This window comes from Eleutherodactylus coqui, chromosome 1, assembly GCF_035609145.1.
Source record: "Eleutherodactylus coqui strain aEleCoq1 chromosome 1, aEleCoq1.hap1, whole genome shotgun sequence".
Taxonomy (NCBI): domain Eukaryota; kingdom Metazoa; phylum Chordata; class Amphibia; order Anura; family Eleutherodactylidae; genus Eleutherodactylus; species Eleutherodactylus coqui.
This window is the reverse complement of record NC_089837.1, coordinates 159332186-159355662: the sequence shown is the minus strand read 5'-3', so window position 1 is coordinate 159355662 and position 23477 is coordinate 159332186.

The window sequence follows — 23477 nt, the reverse complement described above, 5'->3', positions numbered from 1 at the left end:
GTATCCTATAAACATGCAGCAACAAACCGTTCTGTCGACACGTGACTTTTGAAGACAGGGGAACTCAGATCTACGGCGGTAAGTCAAAGGCTGTTTTGTAGATCTGGGGTCCCATGGCCTCTGGTCCAGGTGGTCGGCAGGCAGGGTTGTCAGATATCGGCTGCAGGTAAGGAGTTAAATTCTGGCCCTCGTTGGTGCGCCAAGTAATGTGGGGGGTCAAACTCAGACCGTTGAGCTGATGCTGTCTGCTTCCAAATTGGTCTTTAGAGGTGAGTACTCAGACGACACAAATGGACAGCCACATGCAAGATGGGATTGCCATGAGTGAAGTAAGTGTTTATTCAAAGTTACAGATGATATAGGAAAGGTTTGCTGACGTATTGATTTGATTACTGCGCATGCCCAAGGCTACATAACATCTGCAGATTTTAATTGACAATACATATCTTTCAAAGACGTCTCCTACATGAACAATACATCAATGTCCGGTGACAACTGTATCAAAACAAAATGTTCTTGGACGCTTCTTACTAGAAGGGAGTGAGCTTTCTCAAGGAAAGGAGACATGAGAGAAAGAAAGCTGATAAGACATATGTGAACATATTCAAGGTCATTATAATTGGGATCTAACATCTTTCTAGGTAAAAGGTGAAATTTAATACAGATACATGTATTAATGCAGACAAGCAAAGAGATACAAAATGGAGTCGCTGTAGTCTATTATTAAAGCGTCGGCCCTTACACGTATAAGCTTAAACCTTTAGCAGAAGAAGACGCAAATTATAAACACATAAGTATTCTGCGAAATACACTTATCAATTTAAAGGCATAAACCTGAATTAACCCCTCACAAAGCCAATTGATTTCTTTTGGGCTACTCACATCTGTGTTCTTTCTTCACATGCGTATTGCAGCATGTATTAATATGGTGCGCAATACGCACCAATACAGGCTATGGGGATTTAATATACGCAGCAAATACACATGTGCATGCGTATTTGCTGTGTACTGCGTATTTTACGCATGTGAAGATATGTGCATAACCCATGGGGTACATACGCTTGTGCGGCTGAGCCCTTATAGTTTTTTCTTTTTTTCAAATTAGTGTCCCACTGCTTTGCTCAGTCACATGATCCCTGGAAGCATCAGAGCCCGACAGATGACTCCTCTCACGTTGCAAGGGACACTTTAGCATTTTTCTACACAATGCAAACAAATATATTTACTTACCAAACAGCACAATCTGGATACTTACCGGCCTCCAAAAACAGTCCTTTTTGTGGGCCCTCCTGCCTACTTGGGCCTCTGATGTCTCCCTGCTGCCATGGACACAGGGAGGGCCGGTGGGAGGAGGTCAGCGCTGACCGGGCGCTCCTCCTGCAGCTGCTCCTCACCTCCTCCTCAGCCCCGCTCTCCTCGCATCAGGGATCACGTCTTCTGCAGGTTCCTTCCCTCCTCCGCGGCTGTTGTCAGGGGAATATCGACAATCATCTATTTTTGTCTGCTCTACTGAGACAGAACAAGCCGATAGAAGATCTCCTATTGACAGCAGTACAGAGGGCGAGGGGACTTGCAGACTAATGACTTATGGCACACACTGTGTTACTGTGGTGAGGGCCCCCCCCTGGCTCAGCGGGCCCTATAGATACGCCTTGGACACATCACCACTACAGCATGCATGTAGAGGTCACGTCACCTCTTGAAGAGGGAGAACAGAGGGCCTCATTTATCTAATCTATCTAGAAGACAAACTGGCCTTGTTGCCCATAGCAACTAATCAGAGCGCAGCAGTCATTTTACTAGTGTCAGCATCAGGGCAACGGAAAGAGGTGGAGGACCCTGGTAGTGCCAGCATCCGGGGGCAGGAGAGTGGTGGAGGACCCTCCCCAAGTAGCACCAAACATGGCTCACATAGTGCCTTATGGCGACATAAGCCGCGTAACGCTGGTCTACATATGAGACGCTTCACCAGTACTTCTAGCCAAATATTAGAGAAAGGGTCAAAATCCAGTTTAACACATTGTGTGCTGCAGAAATTTGGTTTCTTGGTTACAACTGACATACCGCCTCCAGTAAAATGCTGGTGAATGGGGATTTCACTGACAGTGGAAATAATCTGCCGTGGATTGGAGTCTCGCTGGATTTTCTCCTTCCCAGCATGCTTGTATTTTGTGGATGTGTCAAGGCAGATTTTATTTATTTTAATACAAGTGTAAAATTCACTAAAATCGTCACCAGAATCATGTGGAGAATTTGTTGTGGATTATTCCGCAAAATGTCAGTGTGGATTCCCGCACAGTGTGTGAAATTAGACTAAAATGTGACCCCTGGTTTCAGAGGCCTCAGGCCGGTCCTGTCCCTCTGTGAAGGTGTATGTATGTGCGGTCTTGTGTGCTCACATGGGTTTCCATGGAATTCTTGGGAGGTCGCTATTTCTACTGGGGCCACTGTGGGGGTCGCTATTTCTACTTGGGCCACTGTGGGGGTCACTATTTCTACAGGGGCCACTGTGGGGGTTGCTATTACAAATTGGCCCACTGTGGGGTCAATATTTTTACTGGGGCCTCTAAGAGAGTCACTATTACTACTGCGACCACTATAGGGGTCACTATTACTACTGCGACCACTATAGGGGCACTATTACTACTGCGACCACTATAGGGGTCACTATTAGAGCTCATTCACACGGGCATAATCGTATTTCGGTCGCACAAATACGCTGCGTATTTGCGCAATCGAAAATCGCTTCTGCCTGCATATTTGGGAACGCAAAAACGAACGCAGATGGGCACGCTGAAATGGTGCGCAAATATGCAGTGAATACATAGGTTTCCTGCGCATTCACCACGTTTTTTCACGGCTTATTCACTTCAATGGCCCATCGGGTGCGTAGTACGCAACAAAATAGGTCATGCTGTGTGAAAATATACAGTCATGTGAATGAAATCATTGAAATCAATGGCTTCTATTCACTGCATATTATGTATGAAAATACTCTTGTGTGAACAAGCCTTTACTATACTGTCTTACAATCGGCCCTTTAAAGGTCACCATAAGCCTGATGTGGCCCTCGGTGAAAATGAGTTTGACACCCCTGCTCTAAGGCCTCCCTCACACAGGCCGTTTGCAAAATGCTCAGTTTTTCAACGCTGTGTTTACAGCGTTTTCAGCAGCGTTTGACAGCGTTTTTACAGCGTTTTCAGCCCAGCTAAAAACGTAGCCAGGGAAGCCGAAAATGCCAAAAAACACCCCAAAACAGTCACATGACCACACAGGGGCCATTTTAGAGAGCTCATTTCAGTGCTGCCTCTGGTATTGTAAGCATGTCTTTTTTCTGTAAAGATGTGCTGCTGGCCTGGGTTGTGGCTGAATCTGCCATACTGCCCTTTCCAATCCTGGAAGAAGAGCCCAGGAGGAAGAAGCGGAGGTACTGGGTGCATCCTATTGTCTGACAGCGTGGCTATTATAGCCAATTTGCAAGCCTCTATTGTGATCTACAGCAGCATCCGGAGAAATTTGTAGCCTTCAGCCGTATGTCGGTGTCCACCTTTGACAAGCTGCTGGAGGTTGTGCGCCCATGGCTGACGTACAGGGACACGCACATGCGGCAGAGTATCAGTGCTGAGGAACGTCTGCTGGTCACCATGAGGTAGGATGTTTTTTTGGTGGGACAGTGTTTGTGGTTGTTCAGTATTCAGTCCCTCTTCCATTACAAGTGTTGCTTTGGAATTGTGCTGTTGACATGGTATATACATTGTGTTTAACCCATTTCTTCTGTCTTTTTTTTAGAGATTCCTTGCCACTGGAAACTCTTTTGCGGCACTTCATTATGAGTTTCGTTTGGGCAGTTCCACCATCTCTGGAATTGTCAGGAGGACCAGCGATGTGCTGTGGACGCAGCTGAAGCCCTTGGTGAAGGCTCCACCTTCACCGCAAGCATGGCTGGACATCGCCGATGAGTTTACAGCTGTAGCGCAGTTTTCTAACTGTATCGGGGCACTGGATGGCAAGCACAAGATGAGGAGATTGTGGCACCTTCCCAGGTAGTTGCAGTTGATCAGACCCCACAGGGTAGGCCTGCATCATCTGGACTCCGAGTCAGAGACCTCTTTGCAGACTATTTCCTGTCCCCAGCGGGAGAAGTTCCGTGGCAGATGGGCTCTGTACACGAAGACCGTTGATCTGGCCTCTCCAAACCGCGTCTTCTTTTTTCTAACCGGCATCCTTTATTTGGGGGTTTTAGTTAGTTTTTTGTGTTTTTTTTTAGTTAGGGACTCGCAAGAGAATCAGGATCCTTGACGTGGATTGCGAGCTTACGTATTCTGGGCAAAATATGCAACATTATGTACCCTATAATTAAAGAAAATGTTACTGCATAGTTTGCCCAAAATATTAACTAATACCTCATTACCATTTTGCTGTTTGTTTCCTGTACAGCACAGGACTGAGTATAGCTGTTATGAGTTGTCAGACAGTTTTTGCTCAAAAGTTATTTATTGCCGTGTAAGGCCCCCTGCACATGTGCGAACTTCTGCAGAAAACACACACGGAAAACAAATCGCGGCACGTTTTATTTCTGTGCGGGTCTTGAAGAGGCCCACACAGAAATCTCACTACCGATGCGCCGGCTTCGCATCTGCACATCACAGAGCAGAGCAGACACGGAAGCAGGTAAGCCGCACTGGTCACTGCCGGGGCATGACTCGCATCCCGCTGCAACGAACAGACACTTGCAACTGTACTGGTCGTTGAAATCTGTTCCTCAACTTCTCTTGCCTGCGACTCATCAGGCACAATGAGCATCTGGGCTTCTTCCTCACCCTCTTCAGCGACAGCCTCAGTGGCAGGTAGCAGTGTGTCACTGGTACTGTGAACAGGAAAAAGGTTTTGAGCGCATGTATGTACTGTTTTGCACTACTAAAGTAGACACTTGTAATCTACTTACGATCGCAATCCCATGCAGCGGCTGAGATACATAAACTGGTTATGGTAGACATGTTTTTTTTTATAGTATTCTTGTTTTTTTAGGGCGCCAGATCCACTTTTTGCTTTTTCAAGATACTGTCTCTGGAAATTGTCCCGGGCACTCTTCCATCTCTTCCTTAATTTCTCAACTGCAAATACAATGCAAAAAAGCAAATAAACAATCATTATAAACATGGCATTGTCCAAAAGGTTTAATTGTTTGCCTAGCTGACTCATGTTGCAGGAGACAATGGATTTACTAGCAGACAGCTTCTTCGGATATTCACACACCCACCTGATCAAACCTATACTACCTTTTAAAGGCCCATTTAGACCCAACGATTATCGCCCAAGATTTGCTCAAAATCTGTCTTTTGAGCAATAATCATTGTGTGTAAATGTTCGCTCATCGTGCAGTTTTCGTTAAAAATAATATTTAAAAAAATGCAGTTTCTAAAAACGGCTTTTGTATTTTTAACCCTTTAAGGACCAGGGTGTTTTTGTCCTAAGGACCTGACACTTTTGGGGGGATTTTATCCACATGGTGATTTTACTGCTCTATTATTTTTTTTATCTGTTTAGTTTTCTTCAGCTACCAAAATTATATCTATTTTTTAAATAGCTTTTTTCCCGTTTTTATTGGGGGTAAAGTAAAAAATGATTTTTTTAACCCTTTGCAATCCAATTTTGGATTCAGGGTTTCCTAGGGGGTTTTCTCTTTCTGCCATTATACAATGACGACATCTGCTGGCTAGAGCTAGTACTGCGGTATTTGACATGCTGGAGAGCCCTCCGACAACAGAATGGCTAAAGCATCCATATGAGCCCCAGTTAGGGCTTATGTCCACAGGTGTTTTTTACACCCACAGTGTTTTACGCATGCCCCCGTGGGCATGAGCCCTTACAGGTAAAAACATCCCCATGTAGTGACAATAGTGCAGAGAAATAGAAGAAAAATGGATGGGGCAATCCCAGTGGAGAGGAAATGGGATAAAAAATGGAAGTGACAATCTAAATTGCTGTCATGACGTAACGTGTTCTTGAATATGGAAGGTGCTGCCCACACTGAATGACGTTATACCGATGGGTAAACGTGTGGAACAACAAGTGAGGAAAAAGAAAAATGTATTTCTTGGAAGGGTGAATGTGGTGCAACCTTCAAAGTAATGAAATTGCTTGAGCTTTGGGGTTTTGCCATAAAAAAAAAAATCTCAGTTTCTTAAAACCATCTTTTGTCTCAAAGTTTGGTAACCTCTTCTTCAGTACTTGCTGGGGTTACACTATACAAAACGTACATATATGGTGTAGAATAAAAGGGGACATGGGCAGGGGTTGATATATTATTCATACATGAGTAGAAAAACGGGGGGAAAGAAAACCCCAAGACAGGGAGGGAATATCAAGGAAAAGAGAAATTCAGTGAAATATAAATGAATAAAATCATGTATACGTGTGTGAACTAAGATGGAAAGTTCACACAATTAATTGACGTACATTATTATAAAATGTGAGGCTGTAGCAGCAACAGTAATAAAACCAATAGTAGCAATAATGGCAATGGAGATTATCAAATAAAATTAGTCTTGGCATAAAGTTAGTTCTTGTATGGAAACTATAGGACAAAAGAAAATGTACACTTAAAAGACAATACATGTCTGTAAAAATTAATTGTGTGTGTGTATATATATATATATATGTAACTCCATATAATTCATGTAAATATGTATTTTGTTGTATAAACATTCTTATATCGTGAAATGTCAAAATAGCAAAGTAGTGAAAATTATTTATAATGCTATCTAAATGGATCTTAAAACTGATTTATAATAATGTATAAATAACAGCAAGTTATATTGTTTAAAAATCTAGATTCACATCTCACTGTATGACTAAGGACTCTTTCACACAGGCGTTTTGTCACCCTGTATTCCGCACTCATATTTCCCTGCGCAACACGCTGTGAATGGAAGCAATGAAAGTCTATGGACTTTTATTCTTCCATTCACACCTGCGTTTCAACTGAAGTGGATGCTGCAAAGTACCCGACGCAGGACAGACCAGACCAAAGGGGCCCAATGCGGAAAAGACCAGGCCAAAGGGGCCCGACGCGGGACAGACCAGGCCAAAGTGGGCCAACACAGTACAGACCAGGCCAAAGGGGCCTGACGCGGTACAGACCAGGCCTAAGAGGCCCGACGCAGAACAGACCAGGCCAAAGTGGCCCGACGTGGAACAGACCAAGTCGAAGAGGCCCTATGCGAGACAGACCAGGCCAAAGGGGCCCGACACGAGACAGACCAGGCCAAAGGGGCCCGACACGAGACAGACCAGGCCAAAGGGGCCCGACGCGAGACAAACCAGGCCAAAGGGGCCCGACGCAGTACAGACCAGGCCAAAGGGGCCCGACGCGAGACAGACCAGGTCAAAGGGGCCCGACGCGAGACAGACCAGGCCAAAGGGGCCCGACGCGAGACAGACCAGGCCAGAGTGGCCCGACGCGAGACAGACCAGGCCAGAGTGGCCCGACGCAGAACAGACCAGGCCAGAGTGGCCTGACACGAGACAGACCAGGCCAGAGTTGCCCGACGCGAGACAGATCAGGCCAAAGGGACCCTTCGTGAGACAGACCAGGCCAAAGGGGCCCGACGCGGTACAGACCAGGCCAAAGGGGCCCGACGCGGTACAGACCAGGCCAAAGGGGCCTGACGTGGGACAGACCAGGCTAAAGGGGCCTGACGTGGGACAGACCAGGCCAAAGGGGCCTGACGTGGGACAGACCAGGCCAAAGCGGCCCGACGTGGGACAGACCAGGCCAAAGGGGACCGACACGAGACAGACCAGGCCAAAGGGGACCGACACGAGACAGACCAGGCCAAAGGGGCCCGACACGAGACAGACCAGGCCAAAGGGGCCCGACACGAGACAGACCAGGCCAAAGGGGCCCGACACGAGACAGACCAGGCCAAAGGGGCCCGACAGGAGACAGACCAGGCCAAAGGGGCCCGACATGGGACAGACCTGATCAAAGGGGCCCGACAAGGGACAGACCAGCCAAAAGGTAGGGACTAATGCTTTGAGTCCCATGTCCCTTCTCCTCACTGCACACCTAGATTGAATTTGGCAGGAATCTAGCATACACAGTGCTCCACTTCAATGTTACTGTCGGAGGCAGGACTTATAGCCAAGGCATACCAGGCTGCTGGCTGAGTGATTGTTGCGGTGTGACTGACAGTGTGACCAGGCAAAGCACAGAAGGAGGCATGAGGAGTAGGGAAGCAGAAGGCAGATGCATGGCACAGCAGGGAGCAGAAGAGGATGATGTCATCCTCCTGTGCTCCTGCTGACAAAGTGTACGGTGGCAGTGTTTGCATGCTCTGCTGCTCTCCTCACACAGAGAGGTATTGCGAGATATCTATCTATCTATCTATCTATCTATCTATCTATCTATCTATCTTTCCATGTATCAGAAAAAGCCAGCTTCAGAGTAAAGAGGACAATTAGGTGCAACAAAAGAGAATTAAGTGCTGGGATGAAGTTGAGGAGATGGAAAAAAGGTAATTCACCTGGTGTGTTCGGGCTACCCTAGGAATGGGTAGTCCGCCATGCCCACAATCCCAGTAGGCAGTAATAAATATTAGGATTTTACTCGATTCAATCAGCCTGGTCTCAAAGACATCCAGCAGAAGGTGGAGAACATCGATGGGGAATCCAAATGGGTTTTTCGGATGGCATGCAGGCAAATGGACCATCATCAAACAAAGGAACCCCAGCCCTCCAGGAGATGAATGAAATTAATAGAGGCATAAATAACAGACTCACTTCTGTGTGTCCTATGTCCGCCCCACATCCGTCTGTCTCATGTACATCCGTCCCACATTCTTCTGTCCGACCCATTTCTGTCTCATATTCCATGTCCCATGTCCGATTTATGTTGTATGTACTTCTCATGTCTTTCCTATGTCATCTGTCCCATGTCTGTCTGCCTCATGTCCGTCCGACTCATGTTCATCTCATGTCCCTCCCATGACTGTCTAATGTCTGTCAGATCCATGTTGGTTTCATGTCTGTCCGTTCATCCCATGTCCGTCTGTCCCACGTCCGTCTCATGTTCCATGTCCATCTTATGTCTGTCTCACGTCTGTCTGTCTGTCTATTATCCCATGTCTGTCTATCTCATGTCCTCCTCATGTTTGTCCCATGTCCATCTCATATCCATCTCATCTGCGACTCCTTTTCGTCCGTCCCATGTTCGTTTCATGTGCGTTGTTACATGTCTGTCTCATGTGCGTCATTACATGTCCGTTTCATGTGCGTCCATTCCATGTGCGTCCATCTCATGTCAGCCCGTCTGATGTCCCATGTCCATCTCGTGTCCCATGTCTATCTCATATCCCATATCTGTCTCATGTCAGTCCCATGTATGTCCGACCCATGTCCGTCTAATATCACATGTCCGTCTCTTGTCCCATGTCCATCTTAAGTCAGTCTGTCTCAATTCCATCCCATATCCATCCCAGTCCATCTCTTGTTCGTTCGTCCCATGTCTATCCTTCCCATGTCCATCTCATGTCCGTCCCTCCATCCCACGTCTCATGTCCCATGTCTGTCCCTAGTCAGTCTGTCTCATGACCTTTGTCCGTTTTTCCCATGTCCGTCCATGTCATTTCCATGTGTCCCATGTTTGTCCATCTTATGTTCATCTTCTGCTCCATGTCTGTCCCAGGACCCATCCCATGTTTGTCCCATGTCCGTCCCATGTCTGCCTCCAGTCCGTACGTCCTATGTACATCTCGTGTCCGTCCATCACATATCCTCATGTCCCATGTCAGTGACATGCCCGTCCGTCTCATGTCTGTTCTATGTCCATCCCATATGCGTCTTTTCCCTGTCCGTCTCATGTCCGTTCATCCCATGTCCGTATTATGTGCATACATTCCATGCCTGTCCGTGCAATGTGTGTTTTATGTCCGTCCATTCCAAGTTCATCCCATGTCCGTTCTTTCCATATTTGTCTCATGGCACATGTCCATCCCATGTCCATCTCATGTGGTTTTGTTCCATATCTGTCTCATATGCATCCATTCCAGGTCTGTCTCATGTGTGTTTATTCCATGTCCGTCTCATGTGCATCTGTTTCATGTCTGCCTCATGTCCATCTATCCCATCTGCGTCTCATGTGCATCCAACCTGCATCCATCCCATGTTCGTCTGCCCCATACCTTTTCATTGCACGTCCGGCCTATGTCCATCCGACCCATGTCTGTCTCACGTCCGTCCGTCACATACCCTTATCATGTCCCAAGTCTGTCTTACATCCCATGTTAATCCTATGTCCATCTTATATGCGTCCATTGCATGTCCATCTCATGCTTCTGTCCCATTCCATTCTCATGTGCATCTGTTCCAAGTCTGTCTCATGTGCTTCCGATCCATGTCCGTCTCGTGCTTCCGATCCATGTCTGTCTCATGTCCTTTCCATATGTGTTCATACCATGTCTGTCTCATGTCTGTCGGATCTATGTCCGTCTCATGTGCGTCCGATCCATGTCCGTCTCATGTGCGTCCGTTCCATGTCTATCTCATGCTCGTCCCATGAGCTTCCATTTCATGTCCGTCTCATGTGCTTCTGTTCCATGTTCTCATGTACTATGTCCGCAGACCCGTCCCATGTCCATCTGTCTCATGTCCCATGTCCGTCCTTCTGATGTTCAACTGTTCCATGTCCGTCTCGTGTGCTTCTGTTCCATTTCCGTCTCAGGTGCGCACTGTCCATGTCCGTTTCATGTGTGTCTGTTCCATGTCCGTCTTATGTATCATGACCACCCGACCCATGTCTGTGTCTGTCTCATGTCCCATGTTCAGCCATCCCTTGTCTGTCTCCTGTCTCATCTCTGTCCCATGTGCTTTTGTTCCATTTCCTTTTCATGTACGTTTCATGTGCATCCGTTCCATGTCCATCTCATGTGCTTCTGATCCAACTCCAACTTGTGTCCTTCCCATGTGCGTTCTTTCCATTTCCGTCTCATGTACCATGTTTATCCGTCCCATGTTCATCCATCTCATGTCCCATGTCTGTCCTTCTCATGTCTGAATCCTGTCCCATCTCTGTCCCATGTGCTTCTGTTCCATGCCATCTCATGTGCTTCCGATTCATGTCCATCTCATTTTCGTTCATTCCATGTCTGTCCCATGTGCGTCCGATCCATGTCCATCTCATGTGCGTGCTTTCATGACAGTCGCATGTGCTTATATTCCATGTCCATCTCATGTGCTTCCGTTGCATGTCGGCCTCATGTCCATCTGTCCCATGTCCGTCTCATGTCCCCTTCATGCAGAGAGTAAATGAAGCTGAGCAGCATCCAATGATAAAATCCTTCTTTATTCATCCATTAAAACAGAGGGTGAACAAGCCACGTATCGACCCTGTCACAGGGCCTTTATCAAGCTTGATAAAGGCCCTGTGACAGGGTCGATACGTGGCTTGTTCACCCTCTGTTTTAATGGATGAATAAAGGATTTTATCATTGGATGCTGCCTCGCACCAGTGGTGATATACACAGGAGTGCTGTTGCTATCTTCATTTCTACTCATGTCCCCTTCATGTCCATTCTCCATGGACTCTAATGTGTGTCTGTTCCATGTCTGCCTCTTGTACCCTGTCCATCCGTCCCATATCCGTTCATCTCATGTTCCATGTCCGGGTTCCTTTCTTCCCATGTTCGTCCGTCCCATGTCCATCTCCTGTCCCATCTCTGTCTCATGTGCTTCTGTTCCATTTCCGTCTCATGTGCTTCCAATCCATGTCCATCTCATGTCCTACCCATATGTGTTCTTTCTGTGTCCATCTCATGTGTCTATTCCATGTGCGTCCATTCCATGTCAGTCTCATGTACCATGCCTATCCGTCCCATGTCCGCTCGTCTCATGTACCATGTTCATCCATCCTATGTCTGTCTCATTTGCGACCATTGAATGTCTGCCTCATGTCTGTCTTTCCAATGTCCGCCTCATGTCTGTCCATCTCAGATCCGTCCGTTTCTTGTCCATCCCATGTGCGTTTGTTCCATGTCCATCTCATGTACCATGTCTGTCTGTCTGACATATGTCTGTCTGTCTCATGCCCCATGTCCGTCCCTCCTATGTTCGTCCATTCCATGTCCATCTCATGTGCTTCTGATACATCTCCGTCTCATGTGAGTCTGTTCCATGTTCGTCTGTCCCATGTGTCATGTCTGTCCTTCCCATGTTTGTCCGTCCCATGTGCATCTCCTGTCCCATCTCCAAGCAAAATCACGAAGTCTCCAGCAGCACTCCTGTTAGATCCCACTGTAGAGAGAGGCATCAATCCATACACAGCCACAAACAGGGATCATGGACCTCCAAATACCCAGTCCAAGTGCATAAGAAAAAGTGGCAGCATCAAAGGTGTATAGAAAAAATAAAAAGCTCTTTATTGCTTCATGTTAAAACGGCAACATTTCGACCAGAGGTCTTTATCTAACTTTCTTATGCACTTTTCCTGTCCCATCTCCGTCTCATGTGCTTTCGTTTTATTTCCGTCTCATGCGCTTCCGTCCTATGTCCATCTCATGTGCTTCCGATCCACATCCGTCTCATGTCCCATGTCCATCCCATGTCCCATATCAATCCCATCTGATGTATGTCCATTCCATGTCTGTCTCATGTACCATGTCTGTCCATCCCATGTCTGTTTGTCTTATTTACTGTCTGTCGATCTCATGTCCTATGTTCGTCCTTCCTATGTCCATTCCAAGTCTGTCTCGTGTGTGTCCATTCCATGTCTGCCTCATGTCCATCCGTCCAATGTCCGCCTCATGTCCGCCTGTCCCATGTCTGTCTCATGAGCATCCAACCTGCGTCCGTCCCATATATTTTCATTGCATGTCCATCTGACCCATGTCTGTCTTTCGTCTGTCCGTCACATACCCTTCTCATGTCCCATGCCTGTCTCATGTCCAACTCACGTGCATCCATTCGTGTCCATTTCTTGCTTCTGTCCCATGTTCGTCTCCTGTGCTTTTGTTCCATGTGCTTTTGATCCATGTCCGTCTCATGTCCTTCCCATGTGCGTCCGTCTCATGTTCCATGTCCTTCTCATGTGCTTCTGTTTTTTTCTCCATCTCATGTGCGTCCATTCAATGTCCATCTTATGTACCTTGTCTGTCCGTCCCATGTCGGTCCCATGTCCGTTTCCTGTCCCATGTTTCTCCGTCCCATGTCCATTTCCTGTCCCATGTCCGCCCTTCCCATGTTCGTCCGTTCCATGTCCTTCTCATGTGCTTCTGTTCCATCTGTCTCATGTGCTTCTATACTATCTCTGTCTCATGTGCATCCGATCCATGTCCATGTCATATGTGTCCATTCCATGTTCGTCTCATGTACCATGTCCGTCCGGCCCACATCCATTCATCTCATGTACCATGTCTGTCCGTCTCAATTCCCATGTTCGTCTGTCCCATGTCCATTTACTGTCCCATCTCCATCTCATGTGCCTCCGATCCATGTCCGTCTCATGTCCTTCCCATGTTCATCCGTTCCGTGTCTTTCTTATGTGCTTCTTTTCCATCTCCGTCTCATGTGCGTCGGATGCATGTCCATCTTGTGTGACTGTTCCATGTCCGTCTCATGTACCATGTCTGTCTCATGTTCCATGTCAGTCCATTCCGTATCTGTCTCATGTACCATGTCTGTCCGCCTTATATCCAATGTCCGATATTCCCATGTCCATCCGTACCATGTTCGTCCATTCCATGTCCTTCTCATGTGCTTCTGTTCCATCTGATGTGCGTTTGATCCATGTCTGTCTCGTGTGTCCGTTCCATATCCATCTCATGTACCATATCCGTCTGTCTCATGTGCATATGTCCCATATCTGTCCTTCCCATGGGGGTCCGTCTCATGTTCCATCTCTGTCTCGTGTTTCTGTTCCATGTCTTACACATGTGCTTCCGATGCATGTCTCTCTCATGCATCATTTCTGTCCATCCAATGTTAGTACGTCTCATGTCGCATGTCTGTCCATCCTACATTTGTCCGTTCCATGTCCGTCTCATGTCCTTCCCATGTGCATTCGCTCCATGTCTGTCTCATGTCCCATGTTCGTCCTTCCCATGTTCGTTCATTCCATGTCTTTCTCATGTGCTTCTGTTCCATCTCCGTATCATGTGTGTCCGATCTATGTCCGTCTCACGTGTCCCTTGTCTGTTCGTCTCATGCACCATATCTGTCCGTTCCATGTCTTTCCGTCTCATGTTCCATGTCAGTCCTTCACATGTTCATCCGTTCAATGTCTGCCTCATGTACGTCTTTCCAATGTCTGCCTTATGTCTGTCCGTCATATGTCCGTCCGTTTCATGTCCATCCCATGTGCATCCATTCCATGTCCATCTCATGTACCTTGTCTGTCCATCTCATGTCCGCCTCATGTTCGTCCCATGTCCGTCTCAATGTGCGTCCTTTCAATGTTTGCATTATGTCAGTCTTTCCAATGTCCGCCTCATTTTCGTCCATCTCATGTGCCATGTCCCTCCTTCCCATGTTCGTCTGTCCCATGTCTGTCTCATGTGCTTCTGTACCATGTCTGTCTCATGTGTGTTCATTCCATGTCCATCTCATGTGCGCCCTGTCATGACCGTATCACGTGCTTCCATTTTATATCCATACCTCTCATATCCCATGTCCGTTCCATCTCCGTCTCATGTGCGTCCGTTCCATGTCTGTCCGTCTCATGTCCCATGTCTGTCTCATGTGCTTCTGTTCCATATCCGTCTCATGTGTGTCTGTTTCATGTGCATCCTTTTATGACTGTATCATGTGCTTCTGTTCCATATATGTCCGTCTCATGTCCGTCCTTCCCATTTTCGTCCGTCCAATCTTCACCTCATGTGCGTCCATTCCATTTCTCTCCGCCTCAGGTCCCACATCTGTCCTTTCCATATTCGTTCCTTCCATGTCCGTCTCATGTGCTTTTATTCCATGTTGGCCTCATGTCCATCCTATCAATGTCCACTTCATGTCTGTCTGTACCATGTCCATCTCATTTCTATCCCATGTCTGTCTTATATACCATGTCTATCTGTCTCATGTTCCATGTCCATCTGATGTGTGTCTGTTTCGTGTGCTTCTGTTCCATGTCCATCTCATCTGTGTCTGTCCCATCTCCGTTTAATGTTTGGTCGTACGATGCCCATCTCATGTTTGTCCATTCCATGTCTGCCTCGTGCGTCAGCTCCGTGTGCGCCTCATGTGCGTCCGCTCCGTGTGCGCCTCATGTGCATCCGCTCCGTGTCCGCCTCATGTGCGTCCGCTCCGTGTCTGCCTCATGTGCGTCCGCTCCGTGTGCGCCTCATTTGTGTCCGCTCCGTGTCCGCCTCATGTGCGTCCGCTCCGTGTCCGCCTCATGTGCGTCCGCTCTGTGTCCGCCTCATGTGCGTCCGCTCCGTGTACGCCTCATGTGCGTCCGCTCCTTGTCCGCCGCATGTGCGTCCGCTCCATGTCTGCCTCATGTGCGTCCGCTCCGTGTCCTCCTCATGTGCGCCCGCTCCGTATCTGCCTCATGTGCGTCTGCTCCGTGTCCGCCTCTAGTGCGTCCGCTCCGTGTCCGCCTCATGTGCGTCTGCTCCATGTCCGCCTCATGTGCGTCCGCTCTGTGTCCGCCTCATGTGCAGCCACTCTGTGTCCGCCTCATGTGCGTCCGCTCCGTGTACGCCTCATGTGCGTCCGCTCCTTGTCCGCCTCATGTGCATCCTCTCCGTGTACGCCTCATGTGCGTCCCCTCCGAGTCCGCCTCATGTGCGTCTGCTCCGTGTCTGCCTCATGTGCGTCTGCTCCGTGTCCGCCTCATGTGCGTCTGCTCCGTGTCCGCCTCTTGTGCGTCCGCTCCGTGTCCTCCTCATGTGCGCCCGCTCCGTGTCTGCCTCATGTGCGTCTGCTCCGTGTCCGCCTCATGTGCGTCCGCTCTGTGTCCGCCTCATGTGCGTCTGCTCCGTGTCCGCCTCATGTGCGTCCGCTCTGTGTCCGCCTCATGTGCAGCCACTCTGTGTCCGCCTCATGTGCGTCCGCTTCATGTACGCCTCATGTGCGTCCGCATCCGTGTCCGCCTCATGTGCGTCCGCTCCGTGTCCGCCTCATGTGCGTCCGCTCCGTGTCCGCCTCATGTGCACCTGCTCTGTGTCTACCTCATGTGCGTCTGCTCCGTGTCCGCCTCTAGTGCGTCCGCTCCGAGTCAGCCTCATGTGCGTCTGCTCCGTGTCCGCCTATTGTGCGTCCGCTCCGTGTCCTCCTCATGTGCGCCCGCTCCGTGTCTGCCTCATGTGCGTCTGCTCCGTGTCCGCCTCATGTGCGTCCGCTCTGTGTCCGCCTCATGTGCAGCCACTCTGTGTCCGCCTCATGTGCGTCCGCTTCATGTACGCCTCATGTGCGTCCGCATCCGTGTCCGCCTCATGTGCGTCCGCTCCGTGTCCGCCTCATGTGCGTCCGCTCCGTGTCCGCCTCATGTGCACCTGCTCTGTGTCTACCTCATGTGCGTCTGCTCCGTGTCCGCCTCTAGTGCGTCCGCTCCGAGTCAGCCTCATGTGCGTCTGCTCCGTGTCCGCCTATTGTGCGTCCGCTCCGTGTCCTCCTCATGTGCGCCCGCTCCGTGTCTGCCTCATGTGCGTCTGCTCCGTGTCCGCCTCATGTGCGTCCGCTCTGTGTCCGCCTCATGTGCAGCCACTCTGTGTCCGCCTCATGTGCGTCCGCTTCATGTACGCCTCATGTGCGTCCGCATCCGTGTCCGCCTCATGTGCGTCCGCTCCGTGTCCGCCTCATGTGCATCCGCTCCGTGTCCTCCTCATGTGCGCCCGCTCTGTGTCTACCTCATGTGCGTCTGCTCCGTGTCCGCCTCTAGTGCCTCCGCTCCGAGTCAGCCTCATGTGCGTCTGCTCCGTGTCCGCCTCTTGTGCGTCCGCTCCCTGTCCGCCTCATGTGCAGCCACTCTGTGTCCGCCTCATATGCATCCGCTCCGTGTACGCCTCATGTGCGTCCGCTCCTTGTCCGCCTCATGTGCGTCCGCTCCGTGTCCGCCTCATGTGCGTCCGCTCCGTGTCCTCCTCATGTGCGCCCGCTCCGTGTCTGCCTCATGTGCGTCTGCTCCGTGTCCGCCTCATGTGCGTCCGCTCTGTGTCCGCCTCATGTGCAGCCACTCTGTGTCCGCCTCATGTGCGTCCGCTCCGTGTACGCCTCATGTGCGTCCGCTCCTTGTCCGCCTCATGTGCGTCCTCTCCGTGTACGCCTCATGTGCGTCCCCTCCGAGTCCGCCTCATGTGCGTCTGCTCCGTGTCCGCCTCATGTGCGTCTGCTCCGTGTCCGCCTCATGTGCGTCCGCATCCGTGTCCGCCTCATGTGCGTCCGCTCCGAGTCCGCCTCATGTGCGTCCGCTCCGTGTCCGCCTCATGTGCACCCGCTCTGTGTCTACCTCATGTGCGTCTGCTCCGTGTCCGCCTCTAGTGCGTCCGCTCCGAGTCAGCCTCATGTGCGTCTGCTCCGTGTCCGCCTCTTGTGCGTCCGCTCCGTGTCCGCCTCATGTGCAGCCACTCTGTGTCCGCCTCATGTGCGTCCGCTCCGTGTACGCCTCATGTGCGTCCGCTCCTTGTCCGCCTCATGTGCGTCCGCTCCGTGTACGCCTCATGTGCGTTCGCATCCATGTCCGCCTCATGTGCGTCCGCTCCGTGTCCGCCTCATGTGCGCCCGCTCCGTGTCTGCCTCATGTGCGTCCGCTCCGAGTCAGCCTCATGTGCGTCTGCTCTGTGTCCGCCTCTTGTGCGTCCGCTCCGTGTCCGCCTCATGTGCAGCCACTCTGTGTCCGCCTCATGTGCGTCTGCTCCCTGTACGCCTCATGTGCGTCTGCTCCTTGTCCGCCTCATGTGCGTCCGCTCCGTGTACGCCTCATCCGTGTCCGCCTCATGTGCGCCCGCTCCGTGTCTGCCTCATGTGCGTCTGCTCCGTGTCCGCCTCTAGTGCGTCCGCCTCATGTGCGTCTGCTCCATGTCCGCCTCTTGTGCGTCTGCTCCGTGTCTGCCTCATGTGCGTCCGCTCCGTGTCCGCCTCTAGTGCGTCCACTCTGTGTCCGCCTCATGTGTGTCCGCTCCGTGTACGCCTCATCCGTGTCCGCCTCATGTGCGTCCGCTCCGTGTACGCCTAATGTGCGCCCGCTCCGTGTCTGCCTCATGTGCGTCCGCCTCATGTGCGTCTGCTCCATGTCCGCCTCTTGTGCGTCCGCTCCGTGTCCGCCTCATGTGCGTCCGCTCCGTGTCCGCCTCTAGTGCGTCCGCTCTGTGTCCGCCTCATGTGCGTCCGCTCCGTGTCCGCCTCATGTGCTTCCGTTCCAGGTCCGCCTCACGTGCTTCCGTTCCAGGTCCATTTGTCCCATGTCTGTCTCATGTGCGCTTCTCCCGCCTCTGTCCCATGTCCGTCTGTCCCATGTCTGTCTTATGTCAGCTTCATATGCGTCCCTTCAATATCCGCCTCATGTGCGTCCATCTCATGTCCACCTCATGCACGTCCGTCCCGTCTGCCTCATATGCGTCTGCCCCATGTCCGTCTAATATCCATCCATCCCATGTCTGTCTCATGTCCGTACGTCTTAAGACCCTCTCATGTCCATCTCATATGTGTCCCATGTGCATCCATCCAACCCATGTCTGTCTCGTGTCTGTCCGTTCCAGGTCCGTCACATGTCTGTCTCATGTCCATCTTATGTCCGTCTCATGTGCTTCTGTCCTATGGCCATCTTGTGTGCATCCATCTCATGTCCGTTTGTGGTCCGTCAGATCCATGTCCGTCTCATAGTTATCCATCCCATGTCCATCCATCTCATGTCCGTTTTATATGGGTCTGTTCCATGTCCGTCCATCCCACCCATGTCAGTCTCAGCCATGTTCATCTCATATGCTTCTGTTTCATGTCTGTCAGTCACTTGTTCATCTGTCCTATGTCAGCTTCATATGCGTCTGTTCAATGTCCCCCTCTTGTGCACCCATCCCATGTCTTTCTCATGTCCGCCTCATGTGCATTTGTCCCATGTTCCTGGTATAAGTTATACATCTCTTCCTGTATACACTGTATATAATTGAACACTTTACACTTTTGCACTCAGGCCCCTGAGGCTTTTGCTATGCCCTTGAATGTGCCGATGCCGCACACGCTCAACTGCAGCTTTATTATTATTTCACTCAGTGCATGGTGCACTGAATGTATGGAGGTGAAAGCCTCTTCATGTATTCAGTGCATCCCCGGCAGCTCCGTGAACTCTCAGAAATGTATGTCATGTCTGAACTGATGTACATTTACTAGTTTCTGGCGTAAATTATACATCGATCTGTTGGTTTGGGAGGTCACAACCCTTCCTGACAAGCCACACACGTTTAAAAAATGACAGGGCCAACGCAGACAGAAGAAAAGTCATTACATTTTTGCAGAAGAGATGCTTGTGTAAAAATGTGAGACTTCTGTATGCCAGTATTCTAGCATATTGTTTTTGCTTAATGTCCCCCGAAGTGCCAGAACAGTTAGACCACAGCAGTTGTGGCAGCTCTGATTGAAAACACACTGTATTGGTAAGAGTGGTAGTCCACCATTAAAATACTTGCTGCATACCTATGATAACAAGATTGTCCATTATGTTACTCCAAGTGAAGCTCCACCCAAGACAGGGGCCGCCCCAAGCCACCCAAGACAGAGGCCACCGCGCTCCACCCAAGACAGAGGCCACCGCGCGCCACCCAAGACAGAGCCTGACAACCGCCCAGGGTAGAAGCCAGTTGTGCTGGTGAGTGAGACAACAGAAACCACCCAGCAGACCAGCGAGAACACCCCTGAGCAAGACATGGCTGCAAAGGTGTTGAGAGGAGTCCCGGCTGGATACTCACCACCTAAGCCACAATTCTCCTGGGGTGATGAGCCGGAACTGTTGGGCTTACTGCCCATGATTTCTCTGCTGTCCCCCAAACCTGAGGAGAGGATAGAGGAGCCGCAGAATCCTGACCCCACCATAGAGAGGGAAGAATTGACCATGCCAGCCATTGCTGTGGCCTCTACTTCTACTTCTTCCTCCATGACTTACACCACCCTCTTGCTGGCAGCAAAAGACCCGCTAGCAGGAAGGCTAGTAAAGAGAAACACCTCCGCCAATTTTTCACCATCCAGGAAGGTGGACTGGACCACCAAATTCTACAGGACCCATGATTGTTTCGTGGAGTTTCGTTTTACACCATGGATCCTAATCCATTTAATGATTTAATGGAGTCAAACAGGAGGTCTAGACACTACATGCAGATAAGTGTTTTGTCTGCCCCAGGGGACACAACCTTATTGTCATATCTAGTCAGCTCAGTTGGGGGTATTGACTTAAGCTACCACCCATCATGAGTCAGAGGGAAGTGAAGGTCATGCCACTTGCCCTCATTTCAAAAAAGAAAATCTGCCACCTTTTCCTATCTGCATGTCAGTTTACAGTGATGCATCTCAATTTTAGTCTGTGGGGAGAAGAATTATGAAAGGACCCCATAGCCATGCTAGTGAATTCTGAGGTTCTGCCCAGCCTAGCAATCACTTGTTCTTGTGACTGACCAGTCCATTTCTCTACATGCTGTCATAAATTACAACTACACACCGGAAGTAAGATCCCAGGTAGTCAGAGTACACTGGGATGGATTAACTCTAAGTAATAACCAGTAGGAGAAAGACATGGTGTAATGGTTCTGCTGTACACTCTTCTAGACTGCGATTGATAGTTCTCTTTTGAATAAGTCAGAGCTCTGAGGAATATCTGATTCTGGAATTTTACATTCCATTTTAAGGAGGCGCCAGGGTTGGCTTTTCTTAAGCAGGGGAGGAACTGTAGTGGCCCAGAGTTTTGGAGTCCGCTCCAGCACCTCAGAATGTATGTTTCAAGTTTGTCTCGTGCACTGTCTTGGCTGTTGAATGCATGAATTATGTATATTGGATAGCTGCAGGCATGAATGGGTTAATGTTTGGTCATGTCTGAAAAATGTATTGTTTTGTGTGTAGCAATTGTGTGCACATGATGTCGTGTTATATATGTGTGTGCAGAAGTTAGAGACAGTGGACTCTGAGACACAGACACTAGGGAGAGACAATGGAGAGAGTCTGTCAGGTCGGTCAGTGTGGAGGAATAGAGGAAGCCGAGCATTTGCCTACCGCTCGTCCTGGGCCTAGTCATCCCAGGGACCCTCCGTGCCATTTACATCCATAAAATCTCGGACATCTATCCAAAATAAATTTGTCAGAGCTAATAAGCTGCCTAGGATTGCGCATTATATTCTTTGTAGGCCAAAGGAAAGGGGGGCATCGGCTTTTAAGACTTCATATTACTAAGTGGCTCACTTGGCATGCACACTTGATTGATGTCACTCAGGCCCCACCAAACTGTGTGATTCCTTTTACAGCACCTAAACAACATTCATTGGCTGAGCCCTTCTGTGCTACACCCACTAAGGGGGCATCCTACTATTGGACCTATTGCCTGCTGTGATCTGCCACCAGTATAGGCCCACATACTTCCTCTCATGTCTCCTTTTCTCTCTCTCCATCCTAGGCAACCCTGATTTTCTCCCAGGCTTGAGCTAATTGATTTCGGCCCCTACGTTGTGGTGATACCAGGGTGTGGCCCACACCAGACCTTCTGAATTATCTGGCTTCTTCTGCGAGTCTACCCTTATTAGGACCCTGAAGAACTTCCCAAGTGTGCCATTTTTTTTCATTCTCTACCCTTCAGACCTCCTTACCTGAGGTCCAAAACTGCTTTTGAGGAACTCTGTCTTGACTCAGGCCAGTTACGGCATGCCCTGTAACTATCTTACACCTAGTTGTAAAATCCCCTAGAACAACTACCCCCTCTATTTATCTTGCAATGGGAGGCACATCTGGGTTTGTGCTTTTAGTCTGTGCAGGACCAACACATATTTGTCCTTGTCCAGAAAACCTCCATCTGTTCCAGTTTCCAAGAAGCCAATTATAAAATCCTTTTCACAATATTCCCCACTGCTGACCCTTTTTGCTGGTGATGTGGTTAAGCAGAAGGCCCCTTTGTTCACATGTTGTGATTATGCAAGGACCAAGCGTCTTTTGAGAATGGGGTTCAACAGGTTATCCAGAAGCTTGCTGGGTCCTCCATTAGTCTAGATCCGGCATTGCTTCTTCTCCATCGCTGCAAGACTCCCCCATCTGCCTACAAGGAATCAATTAGGTGTCACCTGTTGACTCCAAGAGTTTGCATTTCCTTACTTTTTTCTACTATCCAGCTCCCCATAATGTCTCTTTGGATTGCTAAAATGAATGGCGTCATGCATATGGAAGATCTAACATGTTCACTGCATGACTGGTTTTATAAAACCCGATATTATGGGCAAGAATTCCAGAATTTACAGGAGTATGCTGACTTCTTACGAGATGCCGCTTGATGCTCTTAATGGTGCTTGCACCTGGCTGTATTCAAGTTTACTCACAATTGTATCCTCTCCTCCCCTTTTCTTTTTACCCTTTCTCTCCCCTGCTCCTTTTCCTCCTCTACTTCTTTCACCTCCTCGCCTTCTATGCCTTCCCTGTCCTAGAGCTGTCAGATAGGAACGCGCAGAAACCCGGGTGATGATTCAGTCTTATCTATGGATCAACGTTCTCCCTGCATTTCTGTCTTTCATAGCGTCTTTCAATTCTGCGACTGATGTTCGTGGTGGCCTTGATTGTATCTAGCCATCTTTTTCTTTGTCATCCTGATCTGCTCTTTCCACGGACATTACCAAGCATCAGTACTGTTTCCAGTGAGTTAGTGCGCATCATGTGTCTAAAAAAAGAGAGTTGCTGTTTGATGATTTTGCCCTCTAGTGATCTTTTTGGTTTGACGCGATCTAACACTACCTTGTTTGTTGTCATGGCAGTCCAAGGTATCCGAAACTTTTTTCTCCAGCACCATGGTTCAAATGCATCAATTTTACTTCTGTCTGGTTTTCTGAGCGTCTGACTTTCGCAACCATACGTCGTTATGGGAAAGACGATTGCATTGACCAGTCTGGTTTTTGTTGCAATGGTAATATCCTTGCTTTTCCAGATCATTTCCATTCCTTGCATTGCATTCCTACCAAGTGTAATCCATCTCTGGACCTCAGGTCCAGATTGCCCGTTGCAAACAATTTCGGATCCAAGGAAGATGAAATCTCGACTTCTTTGTTGTTAATTTTTATGTTCACTGTACCGTTGCTTACCGTGGTCTTGACTTTCTTTTTCCTGTTGTTGAGATACAGTCCCATGCGTTCGCTTTCCTTTTGCAGTCGTTGGATAAGGTATTCCGCGTCCTTTTTACTTTCTGCAAGCACGGTGGTGTCATCTGCATATCAGAGGTTGTTGACATTTCTGCCACCGATTTTAAATCCGATTTCTAATTTGTCCAAATTGCATCGTCCCATGATCGTCTGGCCTTCATGGTAGGTCAGGGCATG